Source organism: Pectinophora gossypiella, chromosome 22, assembly GCF_024362695.1.
Source record: "Pectinophora gossypiella chromosome 22, ilPecGoss1.1, whole genome shotgun sequence".
Classification (NCBI taxonomy): domain Eukaryota; kingdom Metazoa; phylum Arthropoda; class Insecta; order Lepidoptera; family Gelechiidae; genus Pectinophora; species Pectinophora gossypiella.
The window spans coordinates 10,508,915-10,536,467 of NC_065425.1; the positions used below are offsets into that span (position 1 = coordinate 10,508,915).

The 27,553-nt window shown below is 39.1% G+C and overlaps 2 protein-coding genes across 6 annotated transcripts in view; one reads left to right on the forward strand and one right to left on the reverse strand.

Moving 5' to 3' along the window:
- The window catches only part of LOC126377107 (TGF-beta-activated kinase 1 and MAP3K7-binding protein 1-like), a 558,148-nt gene that overhangs the window by 246,676 nt on the left and 283,919 nt on the right, over positions 1-27,553 (forward strand). The window contains exon 8 of one of the 3 annotated variants that reach the window (XR_007567790.1): positions 8,319-8,355. The exons of the other annotated variants lie outside the window; for them this stretch is intronic. The gene's annotated coding sequence lies outside the window, so the exon portion shown is untranslated. Of the gene's footprint in view, positions 1-8,318; positions 8,356-27,553 lie in introns of those variants that run through there. 3 annotated transcript variants of the gene reach the window in all.
- The window catches only part of LOC126377061 (alpha-2Db adrenergic receptor), a 595,604-nt gene that overhangs the window by 168,137 nt on the left and 399,914 nt on the right, over positions 1-27,553 (reverse strand). The window lies entirely within an intron of this gene.

Consider the following 27,553-nt stretch of genomic DNA (forward strand, 5'->3'; position numbering starts at 1 on the left):
TTGAATTTAATAGATTCTATTTTTCACATAATAGTCTACTTATGACAGATTCTAAATTTGACACATTCAGAGAAGAGTTATTAAGAAGAGGGCAAATAATCCGGTTGTGTCCAGTCTCATAACTTACGACACACGGCAGCTTGGTTGCACGGGCATTCGTACGCAAAAACGGAATTCCACTTATCCACCAAATTAATGTTCTTGCTGTTTCAAACTGACACGCTTCGTAATTGCAATAACTTGGCTCCAGTTAAACATTGCTTTTAGAATGTGGAGTACGAAGTTTTAAGTGCAAACACATACATACAATTTTGGAGTTTGTTTTGTTGCTGTTTAGTTTGTGTATGACTTTTGTTTAATGTTGGTAAACGGAAATGTAGGTGGAAATTCATTATTTAATTACCTACTCGCACAAATAGTTTACCATGCTCATTAATGACCTCAAAGGTCCAGTGGTTGAGCGTTGGGCTCGCGAGCTAAAGAGCCCGGGTTCAAACCCTGGTGTCATCACGAAGTGAAATAGATGAAATAATAAGAAGCTTTAGGTGAAAAGTCAATACCGTACATTTTATCACTGTCACTGTCGATTATCATATTTTGACATTTGACAGGTTCCTATTTAATTTTTACCCGACTACAGCGCAGAAAAAGAAGGGTTATATGTTTGACCGCTATTTATGTATGTACAACAAGACCCCAAAATAACACAAGTTTAAATGAGGAAGGGGTAGACCTAGGATAACATTTATGAAACAAATAAAAGAGAAGGTGCAGGTCGTGTCGTATCGGGAGGTGAAGGTTTTGGCGGGAAGAAGAGAGGAATGGCGGTTACTCCACCGACAGGAGCGCAGCTCTTAAATAGAGAGAGAGATTTAGAATAACACCTATGTTTGTTGAATAAGCGTAGTGATAATGTTGTAACTGTTATTTTAAGTTTACGCGGTTATTATCATAATTAAAGCACATAATAACGGGTTCACTTGCAACAGTGTCGAAATATCGGGAGTCTCATATCCCCATTTAAACGCGGTAAGAACCCGTTATTATGTGCTTTAATTATTGTTGTAACTGTTGGTAAATCTAATAAATTAAAAAAAAAAAGAATCAAAGGTAGCTTTACACTCTTATTCCCGTATTCTAAGAAGTCAACTTGAAACTTTCTACACTCCACTCGGCCTCAGCTAAGGATTTTGGTACTTTAAGTTGACATTTACGCCCTCGACTCGAGGACTTTCTCACTGTAGTCGACCATATCGTACTGCCAAAAATATTGACGTCATACCTCACGACTATAATTGTTATTAGAACCGGCGTGCGTGTATGAAGCAAGAGAATGTGGAGGAAGCAAGACAAGTGTATCAGGATCGAAGCAAATGGATTTCCATGGTCTCTGCTTACCCCGGTGGGAAAGAGACGTGAGTTTATGTATATATGTATGTCTAAAGGTCCATAATCCATAAATTTTCCATAAATAGAGTTATATTTTTTATAACTTCTCCTTTTTTTATTTATTTTCAGTTTGTTTTATGCTGATGTTACGTGTCGTCCCGCTATAATAAATACATCTTTCTTTCTGAATATTAAAGTACATTTTTGTGTGAACATTCCAAAGGCCTTTCCACGTGTCCAAGTGACGCAAATAAAATAAAATATAAAAACGAAAACATAATTCGAATCGTTTTCCTTTACTGATAAAATATGAATCTGTACAAAAATCTGCGAATCTAAAGATGAAGCCAGTAAATTATATCACTGAGATTCAAATAAATAATCAATTTGATATAAAAAAATGGAATAAAATGGCTAATGCTCGTCTATCAAAGGACTGGGATATACCGGTCGGTGGTTTACGTGGATGTAGAGAGGAGTACTGGATGAGACAATTATTTTGTTAATGTTTCTTCTACCAAAAATCGGACGTATTTTTTTCATTAAAATTAGTTCAAGGTTTTCTTAATATAAGACTTAGTGATGTGTAAAAGATTATAATTTTATACAATAATTCATTAATTTTATTTTGTAATTTATTAGGCATTCTCCTTTGCTGGATTTGAGCGCGTACAATGCATACTCCACCGCGACCACACTGCTACACTACGGGTTAGTGGAAAATACATCCAGACCCAAATAAATTTTATAAAAAAAACTCGTAAATTGACTCGACTAAGGATCAAACCCGGGTTTTCAAGGTTGGTATCCCGACGTTATACCACACAAGGATGTGGCAAAGACTTGGTTAGGGAATCTTAAGCTGGATATATTTTATGATCCACGCATGATATTTTATTTTTGTCTGCCATACGCAATAATAATACCACACAAGGCTGTCATCAATATTTTTTTTTATTTCCTCGACTTTCGCTACGTGGCTAAAATGTAAAATTAACTACCTCAATGAAATACCAACTACGCTCAAAACTCATCACTACAAAACATGTCACATCTAATATCTTTAACTCCCAGTGGGGTGTCAGTCAGAGTAAAAAGGGTGGGGAGAGAGGGAGGTAATCCATCACGATCACAGAAAAGTAAACATGTTTTCCATAGCCCAAAGGATTAGGCCGATTTGATTTGTTTGTCATTATTGTCAGTTATTTCAATATTTAGAGGGTAGATTTAGGCCAATTGATAATGGGATAAATGAAACCGGTTAAATGGTAATGAGTTTATGATTACCCGGTGACGAATGTACGGTCACGAGCATTAATATGGTATATGGTATACACTTTGGTAGACCGCGAAAGTGAACTTTATAAAATTCCCACTTTGGGAATATTCCCTGGAACGGCATATTACGGAACGGGATGGACGTCATCTATCACCCAGGATTAAGAAGCAATACGTCATTAACTTGACAGCTTTTAGCACGATAACGTATAACCTTCGCTATCTCTTTTACTTTTTCCTTTTGATAAGTTGATTAATAATACTCTACCTTTTGTTTATTCAAACTACACATCAGCCTCTGTGACTTAGTGGTTCGAGCTTTGGGGTCACGATCTAGAGGTCCGGGTTCAATTCCCGATGGGGACATTTTGCATTGAATCACCAGATTGTGCTTCGGAAGGTGTGTTAAGCTATAAACCTCGGGCATGTCTTAAATGGTAAAGCAAGTGAGAGCCCTCAGCTCTCCTCATTTGTCTAGCCAAGTAGTTAATGCCATATACGGCAACAATAACACACGTCAAATAAAATAGTACATAGTAGTACTAGACTTATAAAAAAAACATTAAATAAAAAGTAAAAAAGAAAACGAAAAAAATCGGACTTGAACCCTCTAAGAAATATTAGTACTCAATAATCTATATAGATTGCGCCGGCGTCGGCTTAATGACAATACATAGATCGAAAGAATTTCGCATGGACAGGAGGAGGTCCCGATGGTGTGTCACGCTCATTCCGGTTTGACAAGAGCTGAGCTGGGTTGAAGACATGGCTGTATGGGCATAGTTCCCTTTGCCTTGCCCTTCGGGGAAAACAAAAACAAACTCATTATAACAAAATTGTAATTTGTTGTGTCATAAAATAAATATCGTGATTCTATAAATCCGCCTTTTTTCTATGTTCCTTCCAGCTACTCGAAGGGCTTAAAATTATAATGTAGAGCACAATAATGTCAATGTGTAGTGTCTGTGTAAAACGAGGTTTGTATGAAATGTCCGTGGTGCAATCATACAGTCATGAGCAATATAATGTACCCACTTTAGGACTCTGTCGCACTAACATATTTGACATTTAGTGAGACTTACAGTTCAACTTGTCAAAAATTTTATGTGACATGGTACCAAAGTGTATACCATATACCATATTAATGCTCGTGACCGTACATTCGTCACCGGGTAATCATAAACTCATTACCATTTAACCGGTTTCATTTATCCCATTATCAATTGGCCTAAATCTACCCTCTAAATATTGAAATAACTGACAATAATGACAAACAAATCAAATCGGCCTAATCCTTTGGGCTATGGAAAACATGTTTACTTTTCTGTGATCGTGATGGATTACCTCCCTCTCTCCCCACCCTTTTTACTCTGACTGACACCCCACTGGGAGTTAAAGATACTAGATGTGACATGTTTTGTAGTGATGAGTTTTGAGCGTAGTTGGTATTTCATTGAGGTAGTTAATTTTACATTTTAGCCACGTAGCGAAAGTCGAGGAAATAAAAAAAATATTGATGACAGCCTTGTGTGGTATTATTATTGCGTATGGCAGACAAAAATAAAATACCATGCGTGGATCATATATCCAGCTTAAGATTCCCTAACCAAGTCTTTGCCACATCCTTGTGTGGTATAACGACGGGATACCAACCTTGAAGACCCGGGTTTGATCCTTAGTCGAGTCAATTTACGAGTTTTTTTTTTATAAAATTTATTTGGGTCTGGATGTATTTTCCACTAACCCGTAGTGTAGCAGTGTGGTCGCGGTGGAGTATGCATTGTACGCGCTCAAATCCAGCAAAGGAGAATGCCCAATAAATTACAAAATAAAATTAATGAATTATTGTATAAAATTATAATCTTTTACACATCACTAAGTCTTATATTAAGAAAACCTTGAAATAATTTTAATGAAAAAAATACGTCCGATTTTTGGTAGAAGAAACATTAACAAAATAATTGTCTCATCCAGTACTCCTCTCTACATCCACGTAAACCACCGACCGGTATATCCCAGTCCTTTGATAGACGAGCATTAGCCATTTTATTCCATTTTTTTTTATATCAAATTGATTATTTATTTGAATCTCAGTGATATAATTTACTGGCTTCATCTTTAGATTCGCAGATTTTTGTACAGATTCATATTTTATCAGTAAAGGAAAACGATTCGAATTATGTTTTCGTTTTTATATTTTATTTTATTTGCGTCACTTGGACACGTGGAAAGGCCTTTGGAATGTTCACACGAAAATGTACTTTAATATTCAGAAAGAAAGATGTATTTATTATAGCGGGACGCCACCCAGACATTACAATACAAACATTACATAAACACACGTAACATCAGCATAAAACAAACTGAAAATAAATAAAAAAAAGGAGAAGTTATAAAAAATATCACTCTATTTATGGAAAATTTATGGATTATGGACCTTTAGACATACATACATACATATACTCGCGTCCATTTCCCACCGGGGTAAGCAGAGACCATGGAAATCCATTTGCTTCGATCCTGACACACTTCTCTTGCTTCCTCCACATTCATCAATCGCTTCGTACACGCACGCTGGTTCTAATAACAATCATAGTCGTGAGGTATGACGTAATTATTTTCGGCAGTACGATATGGTCGACTACAGTGAGAAAGTCCTCGACTCGAGGGCGTAAATGTCAACTTAAAGTACCAAAATCCTTAGCTGAGGCCGAGTGGAGTGTAGAAAGTTTCGAGTTGACTTCTTAGTATACGGGAATACGAGTGTAAAGCTACCTTTGATTCATTTTTTTTTTAATTTATTAGATTTACCAACAGTTACAACAATAATTAAAGCACATAATAACGGGTTCTTACCGCGTTTAAATGGGGATATGAGACTCCCGATATTTCGACACTGTTGCAAGTGAACCCGTTATTATGTGCTTTAATTATGATAATAACCGCGTAAACTTAAAACAACAGTTACAACATTATTACTACGCTTATTCAACAAACATAGGTGTTATTCTAAATGCGTAACCAATTAAAGGTAAACACAGCTAACAATTTTTATAAACTTATCAAGCTAAAAGTAACGCGTGGGGGTGTGTGGGTGTGCGTGTGTGTGTGTGTGTGTGTGTGTGTGTGTGTGTGTGTGTGTGTGTGTGTGTGTGTATGTGGGTGTGTGGGTGTTTACGTGTGCTATAATAAGTATATATATGTATATAGCATATAAATATAGATACATACGATATAGTATACATAAATATCAGCCACCTTAAATTAAAGCCACCCTGTTGATCCTGCATTAAATGATTGGAATATTTGCGACTTTAGCCCCAATTCGTCTTCTTTTTCTTTCGTCTGCTAAGTCAAAGTTAAAAAGAACTTTCAACAAAGATAGCGTAATTAGAAAGAATAAGTTTTCAAGAAAGTGCTGAAGTAACATTCAGTAGAAAAGGAAGACTTTACAATTGGTTATTGCACTTTTGTTGAGTCGATTTTTAACCGAATTCAAATGAAGGAGGAGGCACCGACTTCAAAAATTATAGATTATTGTGAATTTTGAAATTAGTTTTAGTGTTGTTTATAATTTGGATATTAAATTTTTGCAGTCCGATAAGAAATCTGGTTTCAAAGGTTTGGGTAGGAAATCTTAATATCATATATTATATTGTCTAGTCTAATCTAGCCTACAAGATCCCACTGCTGCACGAAGGCCTTCCCTTCTTTCCATTTTTCGCGGTCCTGTGCGTACTCCGGCCAGTCCCTCCGGCAAGCGTCCAAGTCGTCACGCCATCTCTTTCGAGGTCTACCACGTAAAGTTATTTATTGCTTTTTAGTTACTGCGTGTTTTGCTAATGCGCTTTTTTGGATTTGTATGTAAATTAATGTTTTTTTTTGAAGGCGGTTTTTATTTTTATTTGAAAACGTTAATGTGAGGTCAGAGTTAATGTTAAGTATACCCCTGCTTACTTCATGCAAACATTTCATTTTTAGCATGTGTGAGAGAGACAGACTGTCCGCGCGCTCGCTCACTCCTCAGCAGGCATTTAAGACTTAAGTAAGACCCAGAGGGAGTGAGGTCGGCGTCAGATACGATTTGGTGCGGGGCGGAGTGTGTCCGTTCTATACGTAGTATTATTCTCTATTCTATGACTAAAGTCTACAAACAATGCGTGGCATAATAACTTTGATCTAGACTGGTTCAGTTCGAACACAATGTCTAAATGGAAACACTTTAGGTTATAAATCAGTTAAACACTGTTTATTATTCCTAACTACATCTCGACTATTGTTCGCAGTATTGATAGACTTAAGCTGAATTATATTGATAGATTGTCTTGGAAATAATGTTTACTTCTAACTTACCACAGACACTACACATTGACGTTATCGTACACGCGCATCTGTGTGTGTGACGTCTGAAGCCATACGATTGAAGTCTAAACTATGTTCGAGGGGGGTGAGGTAAACCTAGCTCAGACGCTTGGTTTTGATGAGTATTCTGACCTTAATTTATTTTCTTATTTACGGCAATTTGGCAATTCGGAACACTCAGCGCGCGAGTCAGACACGCACTTGACCGGTTTTTACATAACATAAACAGCCTATATACGTCCCACTGCTGGGCACAGGCCTCCCCTCGATCAGCCGGAGGGGGTATGGAGCATACTACACCACGCTGCTCCACTGCGGGTTGGTGGAGGTGTTTTTACGGCTAATAACCGGGACTAACGGCTTAACGTGCCCTCCGAAGCACGGAATCATTTTACTTTTTCGGACAATCAGGTGATTCAAGCCTGAAAAGTCCTTACCAAACAAAGGACAGTCTCACAAAGTGATTTCGACAATGTCCCCATCGGGAATCGAACCCGGACCTCCAGATCGTGAGCCTAACGCTCTAACCACTAGACCACGGAGGCTGTGCCGCTGGCTGGACCGGTTTTTATTTATTTTTATTAATCCTACGTCATAGAATAAGAAATAATACTACGTATAGAACGGCAACTCTCTGGCCCCCACCAGCGTCTCAGCTCGGTTTACCTCACCCCCCTCGAAGACAGTTAAGACTTGAATCGTATGGTGTCAACCGTTACACACACAGATGCGCGTGTATGATAGATAACGTCAATGTGTGGTGTCTGTGGAAAACGAGGTTGTTTGTATGAAGCGTCTGGTATGTGCCTACGTCATGCGTCAAGGTCACGGAAGGGAAGGCCTTTGCCCAGCTTTGGCTCTTATAAAGTAAGTGGAATTCAGTGGTGTCTGCCTACCCCGACAGGAAAAAAGGGTGATGTTATGTATGTATGTTCATAAATTAAATATGAGTATACTTCTCACCAACCAAGCCAAAGCCTCCATGCTCAAAGGCATTCGGCTTGGCTTGACTGTACGAGCTTGGCTTACAATATTATCACCAGTACATTATAAGCCAAGCCAGACGGCTTATGGTTGTCGCCCGATTCGATTCTAACCGAATAATACTCTATTCCAATATACCAACTCCTATAACGTACTTTTGGTTCTCGATCGAAACTCGAACGTAATTAAAACACATAATAACGGGTTCTTACCGCATTTAAAGCAGGGATATGAGACTCCCGATATTTCGACACTGTTGCAAGTGCCATGATCACGGGATGACTGATGAGATTGGAGTGGAGTAGGTAGATCCATAATTTTCTACGGGCAGACATATCTGTCTATCCTCTTTCATATCCCTGCTTTAAACGCGGTAAGAACCCGTTATTATGTGTTTTAATTATGATAATTACCGCGTAAACTTAAAACTCGAACGTAAGTCAAAATTACATTTTCACCGTGTTGTGGACTGTATGTTATGGCGTTCGGTTTCAAATCAAAGGAATGATCGAACTCGTATCGAAAAACAACTGACTGCGTTTAGTAGCGTAATCGCCTAGCTTAAGTATTTTTTGCATCGCCAACTAGCGGGATGTGCGTGCATTAGCTAAGATTGCTGTACTCTTCTTCTGCGCCGTCTCGCTTCAGTAGCGCTATCTCACTCTGTCCTACTCTAGCGGCGCCGTCTCTTTCTAGCACGGCGTCCACAACACACTGCTTTAAGAAGAATGGCAGCAAAATATCATCGAATTATTAAACACAAAAATGACAAATGTATTCAATTTTACCTTGATACTGTTACTCTTCTCAAACCACTATCTAAGCCTTTTCTTTACCACCATTATCTGTTAAGGGATTGCAAGAATCCTTAAATACAAATACAAAGGGCCCGAGTTCGATGTCCGGTCGGGTTTGTTGAAAAGTTTATTATTCTGATTCAATATGGCCGCCTTTTGTACCAATTATTTGTCTTTAATTGTTTGTTCAATGTGTGTTTTGTATTCAATAAAGAGTTTTTGTATTGCATTGTATTTAAGTTTGAATGTTGACACAGCTTTTTTTTGACGTGACTAATTGTAGATTTGCCGCAGATAGCATTAACTACTTGGCCGAACAAATGGGGAGTACTGAGGGCTCTCACTTGGTAAAAAAATTAAGACAACAGATCTGAGGGTGCCCAGTTGGGTGCGAACCTCGGCTCAGGGCGTCGTTGAAAGTAAGAATATTTGAAAGAATTAATCGACCCTAGTTGGTCGATAGCGATAAGCGCTGGAATGAGGAACATCGACGATCACGCTGGCGGGATCAGTATCTAGCAGAAAAAAAGATAAAACGGAACTAAACCAGATTTTTAAAAAAGCAATACCTTCCTTAAGCAATCCCTTATCACCATAAGGTTCATCATATCCATCTTAGGACTTCGTATCAACAGTGGCTGCAAGTTGTCTTTGATTGCTTGTGGCTCTGCCCACCCCATTTGGGATTACGGGCGTGAGTTTATGTATGTATGTGTTTAAAAAAGCAAAAGGAACGTAGAAATATCTCACATTTTAAAGTCACACAATGCTCGCTCTTAAATTTTAGCACGTGTCGTCACAATCGCAAACCACTGGTATCACCTAGGGGCGCTATTCTCAAATCCGGATATTGGTTCATGGTAATACCTGTGTAGGTGGCGACGGAAACGGGCTGTCTCGTTCGTCTTTGCGGAGTAATTCCTCACACGTCCCTCACACTCCCTTATGGGGTGAGTAGAGTTACTGTCACGTTTATAGCGTAGAAATAATTGTAGAGTTACATAACTGTAGAGTTATAGAGGAAAGATGCAGGATCTGGCAGGAATGGGTACACGTGCAGCACGATGGGTGGTGAGGATGGTATCCCGACGTGCCGGCAGAGTAGAGGTGATAAACGATGACAAAATAACTTATAAACTTCAACAGGAATATTATATAGTTTATTAATAACACTTCACAAACAAATCCAGAAATAGAGGGGACGGCCAGATCTACATAGTATAATATATTTATGTTGTTCTTATGAAGGTTGGGGATGCAATGAGTCAGTGTAAAATGAAAGGAAATGCGGAATGGAATGAGAATTTCGTAATTTAAAATTATTGACGGTCAGAACGAAAGGCCAGTATGTGCAGAGTTTGTACTCTGCTACACACCTCCCAAATCCTTTTGTTTCGCCGTCCGAGAGACCTCCGCCAGGTCTTGATTTGCCGTGGCTTATCTGGAAGTCTCCAAATAGACTTCAGACTCAGGTCGGCCGAAGTAAGGACAGTTGTTCAGGGGGGGTTTCACGGATGGCTCGGACTTAAAGTGCGGCACTGTTCCCCAAACGACGGAACATCTTACATCGTGTCCTGCGTGCCCGAACACCTGCACGCAGGAGGATCTGATGAGCACTGCAGGTAGCGCCATACTTGTTGCCAAGTTTTGGGCGTATACTATTTAGTTTGCCATCGACACGATAAGGAGAAGACTATAGAGTAAGATGTTTAGGGGTGCAATATAGATGCTTCCTGATGTAAGTAGTCCTTACATGAGCCATATCTGGGGCCTTTGGCGGCTCAATAATAACCCTGACACCAGGGTTGATGAGGATGGTAATTCACCTCACAACCCACACGATAGAAGAAGATATATTATAGCTGCTATTACATTGTTTTAAGTTTACGCGGTTATTATCATAATTAAAACACATAATAACGGGTTCTTACCACGTTTAAGAATATGAGACTCCCGATATTTCGACACTGTTGCAAGTGCCAAGATCACGGGATGACTGATGAGATTGGAGTGGAGTAGTTGGAGTAGTTTAAACGCGGTAAGAACCCGTTATTATGTGTTTTAATTATAGCTGCTATTCTCTCTCTCTCTCTCTATTTAAGAGGTGCGCTCTTGTCGGTGGAGTGATCGCCATTCCTCTCTTCTTCCCGCCAAAACCTTCACCTCCCGATTCGACACGACCTGCACCTTCTCTTTTATTTGTTTCATAAATGTTATCCTAGGTCTACCCCATCCTCTCTTCCCTTCAATTTTTCCTTCTATAATGTTTGTTATAAATGAATCGTGTCGTATCAGGTGGCCAATCATATTTCCTCTCCGGTGCTATTAACTGAATTGAATCGTTCTTCATGAGACTCTCTTGTAATTAGACCATATAACAAAGCATCACGCCTGTATCCCGGAGGGGGTAGGCAGACGTGTATACAGCCACTTCTCGCCAGCTATGTTTAAGTTCAATATAATAGGGGGCGAGCCTGTTGCCATAGTAATTATCTATGATCCAAACGTGAATTCAAAGTTACAATCGAAGTCAGTGGTTTGGTACTGATATTATCCAGTGATGTGCCTTTTCCGGGAATGTTCTCAAAGTGGAAATGTTACTGTTGAAACAGCTCTTTAATAGTAAGCATAATGGCCCCGATTCCTGCAGACACCGCCTAATTTTATTTTAAGTTATATCCGTCATTTTCATATCCGTCGAAAAGGAAAGGGACGGATGATTCACAGCTCTTAATTTTAGGAAGAATGAGTACGGCAAAAAGGTACGTCGCTGGTATGCAATCCGTTTGACGTGCTGTCTACTTAACTGTGTCGGGTTATTGACTGATGTAAAATTTTTAGACGGCTGTTTTAGATATGTGCATAAAATTGACGTGTGTTCCATAAATTTTATGCTTGTCGATTACCCGTCCCTTTCCTTCTCGGCGGATAAGAAAATGACAGATATAACTTAAAATAAAATTAGATGGTATTTACAGGAATTAGCACCATTGGCTGCTTTTCTTTTTTCAAATTGCTATTTTTTTGTACTTTGGTTTTATTTGTTTAACTTTTAAGCTTTTTTACTTCCGGGAACTTCCCAAACAGGGTTGAATTCAGAGTCATTTTATTCAATGTAATTGTTGGATAACTGAGATTAGTGATAATTTTGAATCTGAAAAGTAGACTTGCCCATACAAAACACCGACCAAAGGAAAGGTACTTACAGGATTGTTGAATTTGGTTTCTTCTGACCCCGGGGTGCTCTGGAGACTGCTAGTGCACTTTCAGATTAAGTTTTAAACAGCACAACTTGAATTAATACACTTTTATGTTATTTTAGAAATTTCTAGTATAGAAACGCGCGACGGCGGTAGTCGAGTCCACTTTTTTTTCCTTTTTCCTGGCTTGGGGTGGCGGGAGTTTTTGGCGCGAACCAAAGGAGTTTTTGGAAGGGATTCATGGTCGGTGTCCTAACATTTACCCCCCACCGAAATCAACAGTGATTTCAAAATAGGTAATAACATCACAAGAGTAGAATTATTAAATATACTACTTATAATGTACTTTATTGTTGACAAAGAAAACTAAGTTATATATTTTTATAATAAGATAAGCTAATGGACTGTATAATAAATAATTAAGTGTATGAATGATATTATTATGATAGAAATAAATAACAAAGTTATTGGTCCTGCTCTTTTGGGAGAGGACTCAATTTGGAAACAGGCCGTTGTAACCGTGAATTTTGTGTACGTAATGTAACAACGCGAACTCTACCATCACGTCCAGGGTGAATCTGTTCTACACGACCCAAACTCCATTGTTGACACGGTACGTTATCGTTATGAATTAAGACCAAATCGTTTACGTTTAAGTTAGGTGTATCAACAAACCACTTCTGCCTTTGTTGCAATGTGTGCAAGTATTCCGACTTCCACCGGCGCCAGAAGTGCAGAGCGGCCTGCGTAATGCATTGCCATCGTGTTAAACGATTCAACGGTATATCTGAAAGATCGTAATTGGGAGCCGATACCAATTGACGACCGACTAAAAAGTGTCCTGGCGTAAGGACGTCGAATTCACTCGGGTCATTAGACAAACTACACAAAGGGCGCGAATTTAAAATCGCTTCTATGTTAGCAAAAAGAGTACCCAACTCTTCGAAAGATAAAGCACGAGTACCTACTACGCGCTTCAAGTGGTACTTTGCCGATTTTATTCCGGCTTCAAAAATGCCCCCAAAATGACTACCTGTCGGGGGGTTATATTTCCATGTCACTTTTCTGACTGTAAAACCGTCAATAAGCTGCCGTTGACTTGCATTATAAAATTGAACGACTTCGTTTAAGTGTTTACCGGCCGCGACAAAGTTTTTACCGTTATCCGAATACATGGTGTGTGGAAGACCACGCCTAGCCGTAAACCGATCGAATGAAGCTAGGAAGCATTCAGTAGTCAACGCCGAAAGGACCTCAAGGTGAACCGCACGAGTCGAATAACAAACAAATAGACATAAGTAAGACTTTGAGATTCTGGCATTGCGTCTATTTGTTTCTTTTGTATAAAATGGACCTCCAATATCGACACCGACCGTGTGAAACGGGTAAACGTCCTGTAAGCGGCACTTAGGCAAAGAGCCCATTTTAGGTTGATTTACAGTGGGCCTATTTCTGAAACATGTAACGCATTTGGAAAGGCGAGACCGTATAACACAGCGAGCGGCTATAATCCAATATTTTTGAACTAATATGTTTTGTAAAGTCCTAGGTCCGACATGTAAATAAACTTTATGATAATAATCAATTAAAATGTTCGTAAAATGACATTTTTTCGGTAAAATTAAAGGGTGACGTTGAGTAAATGGTAAGTTTGCGTGTGAAAGCCTACCCCCCACCATGAGAAGACCACGGCTATCAATGAACGGGTCGAGTTTACGTAGGCTTTGAGAGCATCGATTACCTCGTTTTAATGACTCAATGTCATCACCAAAATGTTCGGATTGAACTATTTGAATAAGTTTATCGTGAGCTTTATTTAACTCTGCGGTGAGCAATGCGCCCCTGATTCTATCAGGCCGAGAAACCCTGGAATTGTGTAAGAATCTGAAACACCAGGCGACTATGCGCTGCAGTTTGTTAAAATTCGAATATTTATTTATTATATTATCAAAGTTATTTTTTAGAGAGACACCTTCAGTGAGTAATGACGTACTTTCCTTTACAGGTTTTAGTTCCAGGGGTTCTCCTTTGAACTCAGTTAGAGACCTCACTGGCCACATATGTTGTGGATCGTACAACCACTGTGGGCCGCGGAACCACTGATCAGCGATGTGCAGCAACTGGGCCGGCGTGGCGCCGCGCGAACATACATCGGCAGGATTGTCAGTGCCGTTGACGTGATACCATTGAACACCGGCTGAACATTCAGTAATCTTAGCCACACGATTCGCAACAAAAGTTTTTAATTTGAATGCAGGTGTATTGATCCACGTCAACGCCACTGAGCTGTCGGTGAAAGCCAGTACTTCGCTGATCAGTACTTCCTTGGCTAATATCGATACGACATATTGTAGGGTTTTCGATAACAAATGAGCGGCCATTAATTCAAGACGCGGAATCGATACTGTTTTTAAGGGCGCAACCTTAGATTTTGATAACAGTAGGCTAACCTTGACATTGCCATGCCCGTCCTGACTGCGAATATACACGACGGCAGCGAAACCATTCGTCGACGCGTCACAAAAACCCACAATTTGAGCTGTAATGTGATTTTTCACAAAAACATGTCGGTCATGTTTTAGTTTCGATAATAAAGGTATTTGAAATGAAAACAAACGCCATTCATTGAGAAGCGCATTAGGCAGCGCGTCATCCCAACCTAAATTGGCGCACCATAACTTTTGCATAAAAGTTTTAGCGAGAAAAGTACAAGGCGCAACGAACCCCAAAGGGTCAAATAACTTAGCTATTTCCGACAACACGGAGCGCTTCGTCACGTTACTTTCCATCTGTGTGGTACGGAAGGAGAAAGCGTCTTCTTCAGGTAGCCAGTGCAGGCCGAGAATCTTGATAGCCATAGTTTTGCCGTCATCGAACTGAACAGGTGGTTCGAGTTGATCACTAGGCAATTTATTTAAAACTTGAGCACTATTACTCGACCACTTGCGCAATTCGAAACCGCCAAGCTTTAGCAATTCTACCAACTGATGTTGAAGTGTCAGCGCGTCGTCTACACTATCCACTGACCAAAGCAAGTCATCAACGTAAAAACCTTCACGCAGAGCACGGGCGGCATCAGGGAAACGATCGCCTTCATCCGCGGCTAACTGCTGTAACGTGCGAATGGCTAAAAACGGGCTGCTGACTACCCCGTAAGTGACTGTGCACAACTCGTACATCTTTATAGGCTCGTTGGGCGAATCTCGCCACAATATGTGTTGAAATTGACGTTGTGATTTGTCAATTAATATATTACGATACATTTTTGATATGTCACCGCATAAACAAACGTTACGTAAACGGAAACGTATTAATAATTCCACAAGATCAGCTTGCAGTTTGGGCCCCGTATATAAAACGGAATTTAAAGATTGATTATTTGTAGTTTGACACGAAGCATCGAAAACTACGCGAAGTTTTGTCGTACTACTATCAGGCTTATGAACGCAGTGGTGGGGAATGACATACGCCGATTCCACTTCCGATACGTCACCGACACAGACCATATGACCGAGCGACGCGTAGTCGTCCATGAACGTTTTATATTCGCCCCTTAGATCGGGTAAACGAGATAATTTGCGTTCCAAATTTTGATATCGTTTTAATGCAATTTGTTTAGAATCGCCCAGTTTCGCGTCAGGTTTGAATGGGTAGCTCACAATGTATCGACCGGTATTATCACGCTTATGGTCACTGACAAACATCTGTTCAGCGATGACGTCATCTGGATTTTTAGGTACGTCACAGGATAAACTTTCGGTTTCCCAGAAAGATTTAATTAAATCGTCCACCTTAACTGTGCTACTAGTGAACATACAAGTCGACACACCGTCAGCACCGGTATTCACTGACAGCTGGCCTGTAATGACATACCCGAAAATGCTACTTAACGCGAGCGGTATCCCTTGACGTGACGGATGATACTTGCCACCATCATAAATGAATGGAAACACGTCACTGGCAAGCAACATGTCAATGCGACTCGAGCGATAGAAAGTAGGGTCAGCCAACACCAAATGTTTATATTCGTTGATTAAATCCTGTGACAAAGTGACAGATGGCATATCGCCAGATATTTTCGGAACGATCACAGCTTTTATATTAAAAACAGGGTCATTAGACATGGTCGGCTTTAAAGTGCAGGACACCATACCGTGATCGCGAACTACTGTTCCGCCTAGGCCCGACAATTGAGTGTTACACTTCTGACGTGGAAGCCCTAATCGCTGTGCACAATCATTTGTGATAAAACTGGTTTGAGAACCACTGTCGATCACTACGCGCACGGGTTGATATTTGCCTGAAACATCCGTAACGTGTACAACCGCAGTACCCAGCATAACTGTCGACCCAGACGAGCATGACGATGCCAAGGAGACCCGATTCTGTTGATCGTTATTAAAGTCGTTATCACAACTGTCATCAGAGCCCGTGCTTATCAAAGTTACATTGGAATCTAAATGCAACGTGTGATGATGTTTGTTTTTGCACACCGTACATGTTATCTTCGATGGGCACTCATTAGATGTGTGACCTTGACGCAAACAATTTTCGCATAAACGCAAATCTTTTATTTTTTCAATTCGCTGCTTAGGAGACAGCGCAATGTATTCGTAACATTTATAAATCGAATGAAATGGCTTATTGCAATACAAACATGCCTTCTTAGAATTATCAGGGCCCGCATTGCTCGCCAAACAGGTTTTTGAATTGACATTTTTTGTAATAGGTTTACTATTATTATTAGTTTTGTTTTGAACCGCATTTAGAATGGGTTTATTTGAAACGGGCTTTGAAACAGGAGGATTAGACATTTCCAACATACGCGCCTGATTCGATACAAATTCGCTTAATGTTTTAAAAATAGGTATTTCCTTTATACCGATTTTTTGTTCAAATTCTCGTCTAGAAACCGGGTCCAGGTTACGTAAACCGATATAACAAAGAATAAATCCCGCTAAATCATCGATTTTTAATAATTCTAACGCTTGAACGCATTCTTGAAATGTCTCTAAAAAGGAATTCAATCCGCTAACAGATTCGTTCGGCAAAGGTTTGAACGCGAACAATTTATCCAAATAGCGGGTAGCTATAGCACGCTTATTTTCATACCTGTCCGACAGAGATGACCAGACAATATTATAATTGTCACTCGATACAGGCAAACTTTTCACTATTTGAAGTGCTGGCCCGGTTACTACGGAAAGTAAATAATGGAACTTCTCGACATTACCTATCGAATTATTTGTATGAATCAAACTCATAAATGTATCGCGAAATGTAATCCAATTCTCTAACCTTCCGTCAAAATGAACAAGTTCAATTTTAGGTAAGCGAGGCTGAGAGCCGCCGCTTCGCTCATATTTGAATTCACCGCCACTTTTTGACGTATTCGAAACAGTTTCGTATTGATGAAAAATACGTTTAACTTCGTAATACAAGTCATCGAAAGCCTTTATTTCCTGGTCGTTAATTATATACGCCGGGTTACGCTTTAGTTCCAGCGCAGAAATATCATCAACAATTCGTTCGAATGATTCGCGAGAAGATTCGAGTTCACTGACCCGCACCAACAATTTGTTAACTAACGTGGAATCACTTTCGACAATTTTAGATAAATCGTACATCTGTTGAACACGCCTAAAATAACGTTCTTTTCTATTTATTAACGTATTTATTTTGATATCAAGATCGGTCAAAAATGGAGTTGTAGGTGTTTCTTTCGCCATTTTGAACTGAAGAAAAATGTACTAGAAACTTCGAGAACAACGCGTCCCTACAACTGCCTGTTTATGTAAAACCGAACAAAAAGTAATTTACACTGTAGAAATAGATTCTAAGTATTTGACTACGTATAAAAAATATATTAAATATGATATTACACTGTGACAAATAGAACTATTGAACAAATACTTGCACAATGAAATGTGATGTTGTAAATTTAATATTTTGAATAAAATAACATAAATTATATATGAAATAGTCTGTTAATACCTATTTTGATATACTGAATCCGTATCGAAGGACCATAAATGTTGGATAACTGAGATTAGTGATAATTTTGAATCTGAAAAGTAGACTTGCCCATACAAAACACCGACCAAAGGAAAGGTACTTACAGGATTGTTGAATTTGGTTTCTTCTGACCCCGGGGTGCTCTGGAGACTGCTAGTGCACTTTCAGATTAAGTTTTAAACAGCACAACTTGAATTAATACACTTTTATGTTATTTTAGAAATTTCTAGTATAGAAACGCGCGACGGCGGTAGTCGAGTCCACTTTTTTTTCCTTTTTCCTGGCTTGGGGTGGCGGGAGTTTTTGGCGCGAACCAAAGGAGTTTTTGGAAGGGATTCATGGTCGGTGTCCTAACAGTAATTATCATAAATAAACTAGTTTAAGGTCAATTTAACATTGTTGAATCAACGTCAATTCACTATGTGTTATGGCTAAAGAGAAGAAATGTCAAGAAACTGAAACCCAACTTAGTTCGCACTTAGTTCATCTTGCGATCGATTTACCTCTGTCTACCCCAATTGGGGTATAGTCGTGCGCTTATGTTATCTTATGTGATATGTTATGTCATGTTTTCCAGTAACATGCACAACGTGATAAAATTTAATCACGGTCATTTTATCGATTTTAACAATATACATTATGTCGTTTTGTCGGTTGGTGCTAATATGTGAACCCAAATAAGTCATGTCGTTCTGTCAAAATACGAACGAAATCACGAGGCACGCATGTTAGGGAAAAAAAAAAAACAAAATTTTATGAATGGATCGATAATTCCATCACGCTGCGCATACCTCTGCTGGACTTGTCTTCCAAAATGGCGGCCCGAGAACCCTTTGTGAATCTTAAACGTCACAAAGAGAAGTATTTCAATCAGCGTCCCACAAAGGCACAACACCAAAGATACTATCTTCTTTTTATCATTTTCGAAACACGACTAACCCTTTTGTTCTTTGCTATCTCCAGTACAAACGAAGAGTCTAATGACTTTAGAACTGAGTTACTACCATTTGTCGTTTGGATCTCGCAATTTGTAACTCGAAGTTGTTGATTCCGCTTATTTTGAACTTGATTAGTTACTATTTAGTTCTACTGAGTTGTTCTGAATAGTTGCGTGATAAGTTCCTATTTAGGTCGTTCTCACTAGGACACAATGGTTGTCCTTCTTGCGGGAAATTCTTCAGAATTCAATTATCGGCAACAAATTTAAAAACTGTGAAAGGCATATTTACATATACGTATAATATAAAAATAATATAAAATTATAGATTAAGTAAATTAAATTCATCTTTTTTGGGGTTATGTATACGTTTTTACAATAAAATACCAGATAATATTTTAAATTCGTCAGAGAATAAATTTAAAGCTCACGTGAAGCTTACTTTATGTAAAAAAGCTTATTATAAGATTAACGACTACCTAACTGATAAAAATGTCTGGTATTGAATGTGTTCCTCTAGTTATTAAATAACTTGTAATGTATATCCTCATTGGTTTTTAAAAGATGTGTTGCTGTTGCAGTTTCTTGTCATTTCTTCTCCTCAGCCATAACACCTTGCGAAATGACGTAAATTCAAAAATGTTACATTGACCTTCAACAAGTTTATCCATGATAAACACGTTGAATAAATGATTCTAATTTCTGATTTACAATGCAAAGAATATAAATAAAATTGTTACCCAAAATTCTAGTTTAAGTAAATTAAGGCCATCAATAGAGGCAGACCCAGGAAGCGATGGAGAGACGACCTGGACGCGATTCAGACGGATTGGGGAGAGATCGCTCAGGACAGGCAGAAATGGAAGCTCAGAGGGGAGGCCTTTGCCTAGCAGTGGGACAATCCAGCCTAACTAAAAAGTTCATCAATAATCAAGTGATTTCATCATCTCCATAGCATTATCCCGTTTTTCACAGGGTCCACTTACCTAACCTGAACATTTGACAGGTCTAGTTTTTTACAGAATCTGCCTGTCTGACCTTCCTACCAATTTAACAATAAAAAAAAGGGGAAACCAGCCCAATACAGATTAGGTCACATACCTCCGAAAAGGTATTTCTCGGGAATGTGGGTTTCCTCACATGAGCTCAACCACTGGACCATACATAACATAAACAGCCTATATAATGTCATACTGTTGGGTGCAGACCTCCCTTCAATTATCCGGAGGGGATATGGAGCATACTCTACCACGCTGCTTCACTGCGGGTTGGTGAAGGTATTTGGGCTAGTAGCCCGCGACCAACGGCTTAGCGTGCCTTCCGAAGCACGGAATCATCTTACTTTTTCAGACAATCAAGTGATTCAAGCCTGCAATATCCTTATCAAACGAAGGACAGTCTCACAAAGTGATTTCGACAATGTCCCCATCGGGAATCGAACCCGGACCTCCAGATCGTGAGCCGAACGTTCTAACCACTAGATCACGGAGGCTCTTCACCATACATGTGAAACTCCGTATTAGTGAACTCAGTATTAGTGTACGATGATTTTACAAGGACTTCTTTTCAAATAGTACCAAGTAAGTGAGGAATACATTTAAATTTAAACATCCATTGTCTTAGAGGCTGTTTGCTGATCGATTGCTATCTGAAAGCGATTGCAATTTAGGAAAGAGAGTCGGTGTTTTATACTGTCTCTTGTCATTAATATATCTTGGGAAGAATCGTTTTGTTTTAACGTTGGATCATTGAAATCTGTACGGTCCCGAGCATTACTATGTATACACTTTGGTACCATGTCACATTAACTTTTTTGACAAATTGAATTGTAAGTCTCACTAAATGTCAAATATGTTAGTGCGACAGAGTCCTAAAGTGGGTACATTATATTGCTCATGACTGTACTTTGTATTAAATACATACAGGGTGCTAGTAACATCGTAACGAAAAAGACGTCTACTTGATGGTACTAAAATCTATGTCAAGGGTTTTACTTGTCGGAATTAAGATTTAATTCTTTTCTAATTTTTTAAGAATATATATTTATTTTTTTATAAACAATAAAAAGTTCATTGAATTGAACAGAAAAACAAATAATGGCACTTTTTTTAAAGACATCAAAGAGCACTATTTAGTAGCCCCGTTGGAAGGCACGTTGAGCCGTTAAGTTGAGTTGCAAGGTAATTTTTGTGATATGTCCCCACCGGAAATCGAACCCGTGACCTTCGGATCGTGAGACCAACGCTCAACCACTGGACCACGAAGGTCATTAAAAAAGTAGTAACCCGATCGTAAACGAATTATTATTAACTAGCGACCCGCCCAGGCTTCGCTCGGGTGCGATGCTGAGGAAAATAATTGATTTTTCCACATCACATTAAAAAGCTCAAAAATAACAGTATTTCTCCACTATTTAATCGACGCTATTATACATATAAACCTTCCCCTTGAATCACTTTATCTATTAACAAAAACCGCATCAAAATCCGGTGCGTAGTTTTAAAGATTTAAGCGTACATAGGGATATAGGGACAGAAAAAGCGACTTTGTTTTATACTATGTAGTGATATTCGCATTTCTGACATTTTCTATTTGCCACAAGAGTGATGCAGAGCCAAATTAATTCCCCTTTTATCACTTTATCTCCCTGTTACGTTCAAAAACGTTTCATTATTATCAATTTTGCAAAAATCAATTATGAAATCTCATTATTACTGAGCGATGCATTACTTCGATAATTAATTTGGACTATAAGCTATTTAATGGCGACTATAATTTTGTCATCATCATGACGGTATATATTTAACTAGCGACCCGCCCCGGCTTCGCTCGGGTGCAATGCTGAGGAAAAAATAAAATTACTTATTTACGACATCACATTAAAAACCTCAAAAATGACAGTATTTATGCACTATTGAATGAATGTTATTATACATATAAACCTTCCTCTTGAATCACTTTATCTATTAAAAAAACATTTAAGCGTACATAGGGATATAGGGAAAGCCCAATACAGGTTAGGTCACATACCTCCGAAAATACATATGGTAAATGTTATCTCGTAAATGACAACTCCATATATTTCGTAATTCAAGTAGTCTCCGTCTCAATGGCTCTCCAAACGTTAAAGTAAATCAAGTAACGATCAGCACAAAAGAGTTTGGTAAATAAAATTTGACGACGGATTTCATCTTAATAGAAATAACTTTGTCTAACAATGAAGAGACGTAGCGACTTATATATCTTGTACCTTTGTGATGTGAAAGTTTTGTTGAGTTAAGAAAGTTTTTTGGAGCGAGGATAGGTAAATATGCTTCTATAGGTCTCCATCAAATCCATCTGTGACAAAAGTGTCTTTTGATTACTTAAGGCCGTGCAAATATGAAGTTTAAGTTGACAATGGCCCCGATTCCTGCAGACACCTCCTAATTTTACTTAAGTTATACCTGTCATTTTCTTATAAAGCTCTTCATTTTAGGAAGAATGAGTAAATGTATGAATAAACCGGGCGAATCAAAAAGGTATCTCGGTGGTATGTAAACCGTTTGACGTGTGCCAATGCATTATTTTTATAGGGTTGTTTTAGGTTTGTGCTTAAAATTGACGTATGGTTCATAAACTTTATGCTTGTCGATTACCCGTCCCTTTCCATTTCTGCGGATAAGAAAATGACAGGTATAACGTAAAATAAAATTTGATGGTGTCTACAGGAATTAGCACCAATCACATTTTATTTTTATCCAGACTACACTAATAGGCTTGCAAAGTATTTTGGCTATATTTAAAACATGCAACAGGCATCCACTGACCAAAACATGTTTATAGCATCTGTTAAACAATTATGTGAAATGAAAATTAGGTTAACAAAATTAAACTTGCATTCGGTTTTTAGTTGAATATATTTCACGTACAGTTAGCAGTTAGTGATTATTTTCTACGTAAAACTATTTATTTGTGATCAGACAGATCTCTAGCGTCCTCCGTGGTTCAGTGGTTGAGCGTTAATGTCACGATCCGAATGCCCCAGGTTTTAATCCCGGTGGGGAGATATCACGAAAATCACTGTGTGATCTCTGATTTGGTAAGGACATTGCAGACTGACGCGCTATATTGTCTGAGAGTAAGATGAGCTGTGCTTCAAGAGGACCATTGAGCCGTTGGACCCGATTACTACATACTAGTGTAAGTAGGTAGTCGTTTCCTTTTGCAGCTCAATAATAACCCTGGTAATTCAATTCATAACCGACAGGATAGAAGAAGAAGACAGATTCCTTTGAGCTAATAATTATCACCAAAGTGGATCCTTTAATCTGTAACCACTACGGAATCCTCTAAGATTTCTGTTCTCCCGGCAACTTTGTAAAGACACTTCAAGTTTGTAAAGTATTCAAAAATACAAATCGGTTTTTTCAATTTCCTTTAGACTGGAAGTTTGTATTCGTCAAACAAGTTTTGGGTTTGTTATATTCGCTCAATTGTTTGTGAGCGAGGTATTCGAGAGGTCGGTTTGATATTTTATACTATTATATATAAAAAAAATCTTTATTCGTTTTAAACAATATTTTCTTTTAAATGCTAGTTGACCCAAGCCCCCCTTTAAACTGGGAAAGTCTGTGTAAGGAGGCTTGGCTCTTCCTTATCTTAACTTACTTAATTAGTGACTTATTATACCAAATATGAATGTATTATATCTATGTCTTTCCTTAATGTATATTTTTATCATTCTTTTATATTTTTATTTCTGTACTTAGGAAAGCAGATGGATGTGTGTGTGTGTGTGTGTGTGTGTGAGTGTGTGTATGTAGGCAATGTGTGTGGTGTATGTACACGTGTGTGCGCTTATGTATATTTATAATAAAATAAAATAGAAATCAATAACAAATAATATAATATATGTTTTTTTTATGAATAAATCAATTTTTGATAAAAAAAAAAAAAAAATTGTGATGTACAGTAAATTAAATAATTTATAAATCCCCGATTCAAAGAGCTAGGGCTGGAGGTAAACACGTCCAAATGTGAGTTTTTTTGCTGCTCTCCTACCTCCGGTTCTTCCCTTCCAATGTTCCTGTCCTTACTTCCCGGTCTTAAACAACTATCTCCAAAGTCTTTCAATCTTCTTGGTTCACCTATTTTCCCAGAGGCTATTCCTGCAGCCATGAAGGCCAGAAGATCTCTCTTGCTCCTCGCTCGAGAGCGACTCTGCAGAATTTCCGCGCACGTGGCTCTGATTCTGCTGCGAATGTGCTTTGCGGTGCCTAAGATCACCTACCTGTTGAGAACGACCCCAACTTGGTTATGCCACGATGATATCTCGTCATTTGACGACGTGTTAAAGTGCACCATCGAGGCTATTTTAAATGTATCCCTTAATGGGGAGCAATGGATTCAAGCTTCTTTACCAATTTGTCACGGAGGGCTGGGTGTACGTCGCGTGCGGGATTTAAGCCTACCGGCGTTTCTTTCGTCGGCGCATGGGTGTGCTGCCCTTGTTTCTAAAATTTTATCATCCCATGGGGACAAGGTTAGCATTCCTTTTGTTGCTGATGCGTTAACAGAATGGTCGGCTTTTTTCCCGGACGCGACGCTACCGGAAGATTCCAGAGTGCAGCGGAATTGGGACGAGGTTGGGGCCAAGCTAGCTCTTGAGCGACTCATCGGCGGGGCTGTTGGTTCAGATTTGGCCAGACTTAGAGCCGTGTCGAGGGCGGAGTCGGGAGCGTGGTTACAGGCTTTGCCCTCTCCCTATATGGGAACTCTCCTCGACAGCGACTCGATGCGTGTGGCGGTTGCTCTCCGCCTGGGCTGCGATGTTTGTCAAACACATTTATGCATTTGCGGGTCCACGGTGGAAGCGAATGGCCATCATGCGTTGAGTTGCAGTCGGTGCTCGGGGAGATTCCCTCGCCATCACGCGTTGAATGATATCGTCCGGAGGGCACTGATATCAGCCAACATACCATGCGTGTTGGAGCCCCCAGGTCTTTGTCGTACTGACGGGAAAAGGCCGGACGGTTTAACACTGGTGCCTTGGGAGAGGGGAAAAAGCCTACTGTGGGACGCAACTTGCGTAAGCACTTTCGCTGCGTCTCAAGACCACAGTGCGGAACGCCGGTGCGGCTGCTGAAGCTGCAGCAGACAGAAAGCGGGACAAGTATGCTGTTCTGGGGGCCAAATACCACTTTGTCCCTTTGGCCTTCGAGACGACGGGATGTTGGGGATCGGACGCCCTTAACTTTGTCAAGGAGATTGGGCGTCGGTTACGAGAGAGGGGATGTGATGCTCGCTCCGGGGCCTACCTGATGCAAAGGCTGTCCATCGCCATTCAACGTGGCAATGCGGTGAGTGTTATGGGGACCTTTGCGCCGGGCGAGGCGAGGGGGGGCCTGTTTGACTAAGCAGGATTTTACGGAATATCTAGTAACAAAAGACTTGCCGGTTTTAATATTAATTAACACCTGGAGGGTATTTAGAATTAAGGGTGGTATTAATAAACTTATCTCAGCTTCGAGATTGCCCTCAAAATTACACCTTATACTTACTTATACCTTATGGCATTTCTAAACATAGAACCTTAGACAGAAATCGTGGAAAATGCAACCATGGATTCAAACTCATAAATTCGACATCAGTATAATTACGTTGAATAAATGATTCTGATTCTGATTCTGAAAAAGTGGTTTAAAGCCCAGGGCGGCATGCGAACTATTGCGAACCCTTGACACTACGATATAAACTACATGTTCTAGTAATGTTAAAAGAATCACTCCTGTTTCAAATTCAAAAACATCTTTATTCAGTAGGTAACATAGTTACACTTTCAATCGTCAATTTTTACATAACGAAAATCTCATCCGCCTAAAACTACTGCAACTACTCACAACCCGTATAGCCGGGGAAAAGAAGCTGCAAGAAAAACTTCAGCACAGGACCCTAGACGTTCTTTAAAAAAATGAACATAAAATATTGTTACACAATTGATAAATTTAGCTGCCTCATATCAGTTCTCAGACAGTTAATCACATGCATTGATATCATCTAAATAATCACTAACTTTATAATAACCTTTTTTGTAAAGTTTATGTTTAACTACTGTCTTAAAACAGTTGAAAGGCAAATTCTGAATGTCAATGGGAATCTTATTGTAAAAACGTATACATTGTCCCTTAAAATATTTAGTGATCTTATGTAATCGACTGACTTGTATCCCGAAGATGCAGGCAGAAGTGTATAGTACAAACACCCAATCTTCGCCAGCTATTTTTAAGTTCCATGTAATGGTGAGAGCCTATTGGCTTTAACTGCTCTCATTCTAGCGCTTTAACTAAAAAAAGACAAACTTTTTTACATAGTTCTTCGTGTTTCTCCCCCCAGTACAAATTAACGTAAGAAAAAGAACATTTGTGTTAAAATTTCAAGCTGGCTCCGGGCCAAAACACGATTTCAAACGAGGGAAAATAAATAACTAAGAATTTAACAAGAAAACCAAGTTATATTATTCAGATGCCACAATTGACCTCTATTCATTGCACTGGATAATAATATGCTTAAGGGTGTAAGGAACCTAGTCTAGTTCATATCCGTTACCTAGATGGCGTAGATATAGCGAATTTATTAGTCTTTTTCTCATTTCATTCATCATCATTCATTCATTCATTTCCTATTCATTCATCATTATCATTCATTCTGAGGCTTCATTTTATTTGTGCCTTAAGAGGTAGAGATAATTTGTACGCGTATGTATGTCTATCTATATAGTAATACTAGATGTCGCGTGGTTCGCTCGCAGCAAGCTGCTCGCGTGTCCTGTATTAGTTCGAAGCTTTGTATGGCGGCCATCTTGTTTTCGTGAAATCAAAAAAGTTCTAGGTGCTATAGTTTTGCCAGGCCGTAGGGTGTCTCCCTGATGCGGAGCAGTTTTCCAAGATGACGTTCCGATCACACCCCAATACATCATTTTTACCTCTGAGACATTTTCTGGAAAAACAAAAATTTGTATGGCGGCCATCTTGTTTTTCGGCCATTTTGTTTTTTTTTTTCACTGGCAATATAATTTGACCAAGACTTTAATAGGCTTCGTGAAAACAAAAAAGTTCCAGGTGCGATAGTTTCGCCAGGCTGTAGGGTGTCTCCCTGATGCGGAGCAGCTTTCGAAGATCGAGAAGTATTTCCATACTCAACATGACATTACGATTAGACCCCCATACATTGTTTTTACCTCTAAGACATTTTTTTGGAAAAACAAAATTTTGTATGGCGGCCATCTTGTTTTTCCGCCATTTTGTTTTTTTTTTTCACTGGCGATAAAATTTGACCAAGACTTTAATAGGCTTCGTGAAAATAAAAAAGTTCCATGTGCGATAGTTTCGCCAGGCTGTAGGGTGTCTGCCTGATGCGGAGCAGCTTATGAAGATCGAAAAGTATTTCCATACTCAACATGATGTTTCGATCACATTCTTCATACATCATTTTTACCCCCGAGGCATTTTCGGGAAAAACGAAAATTCTGTATGGCGGCCATCTTGTTTTACCGCCATTTTAGTTTTTTTTCACCGGAGATTGAATTTGACCAAGATTTAAATAGATTTCAT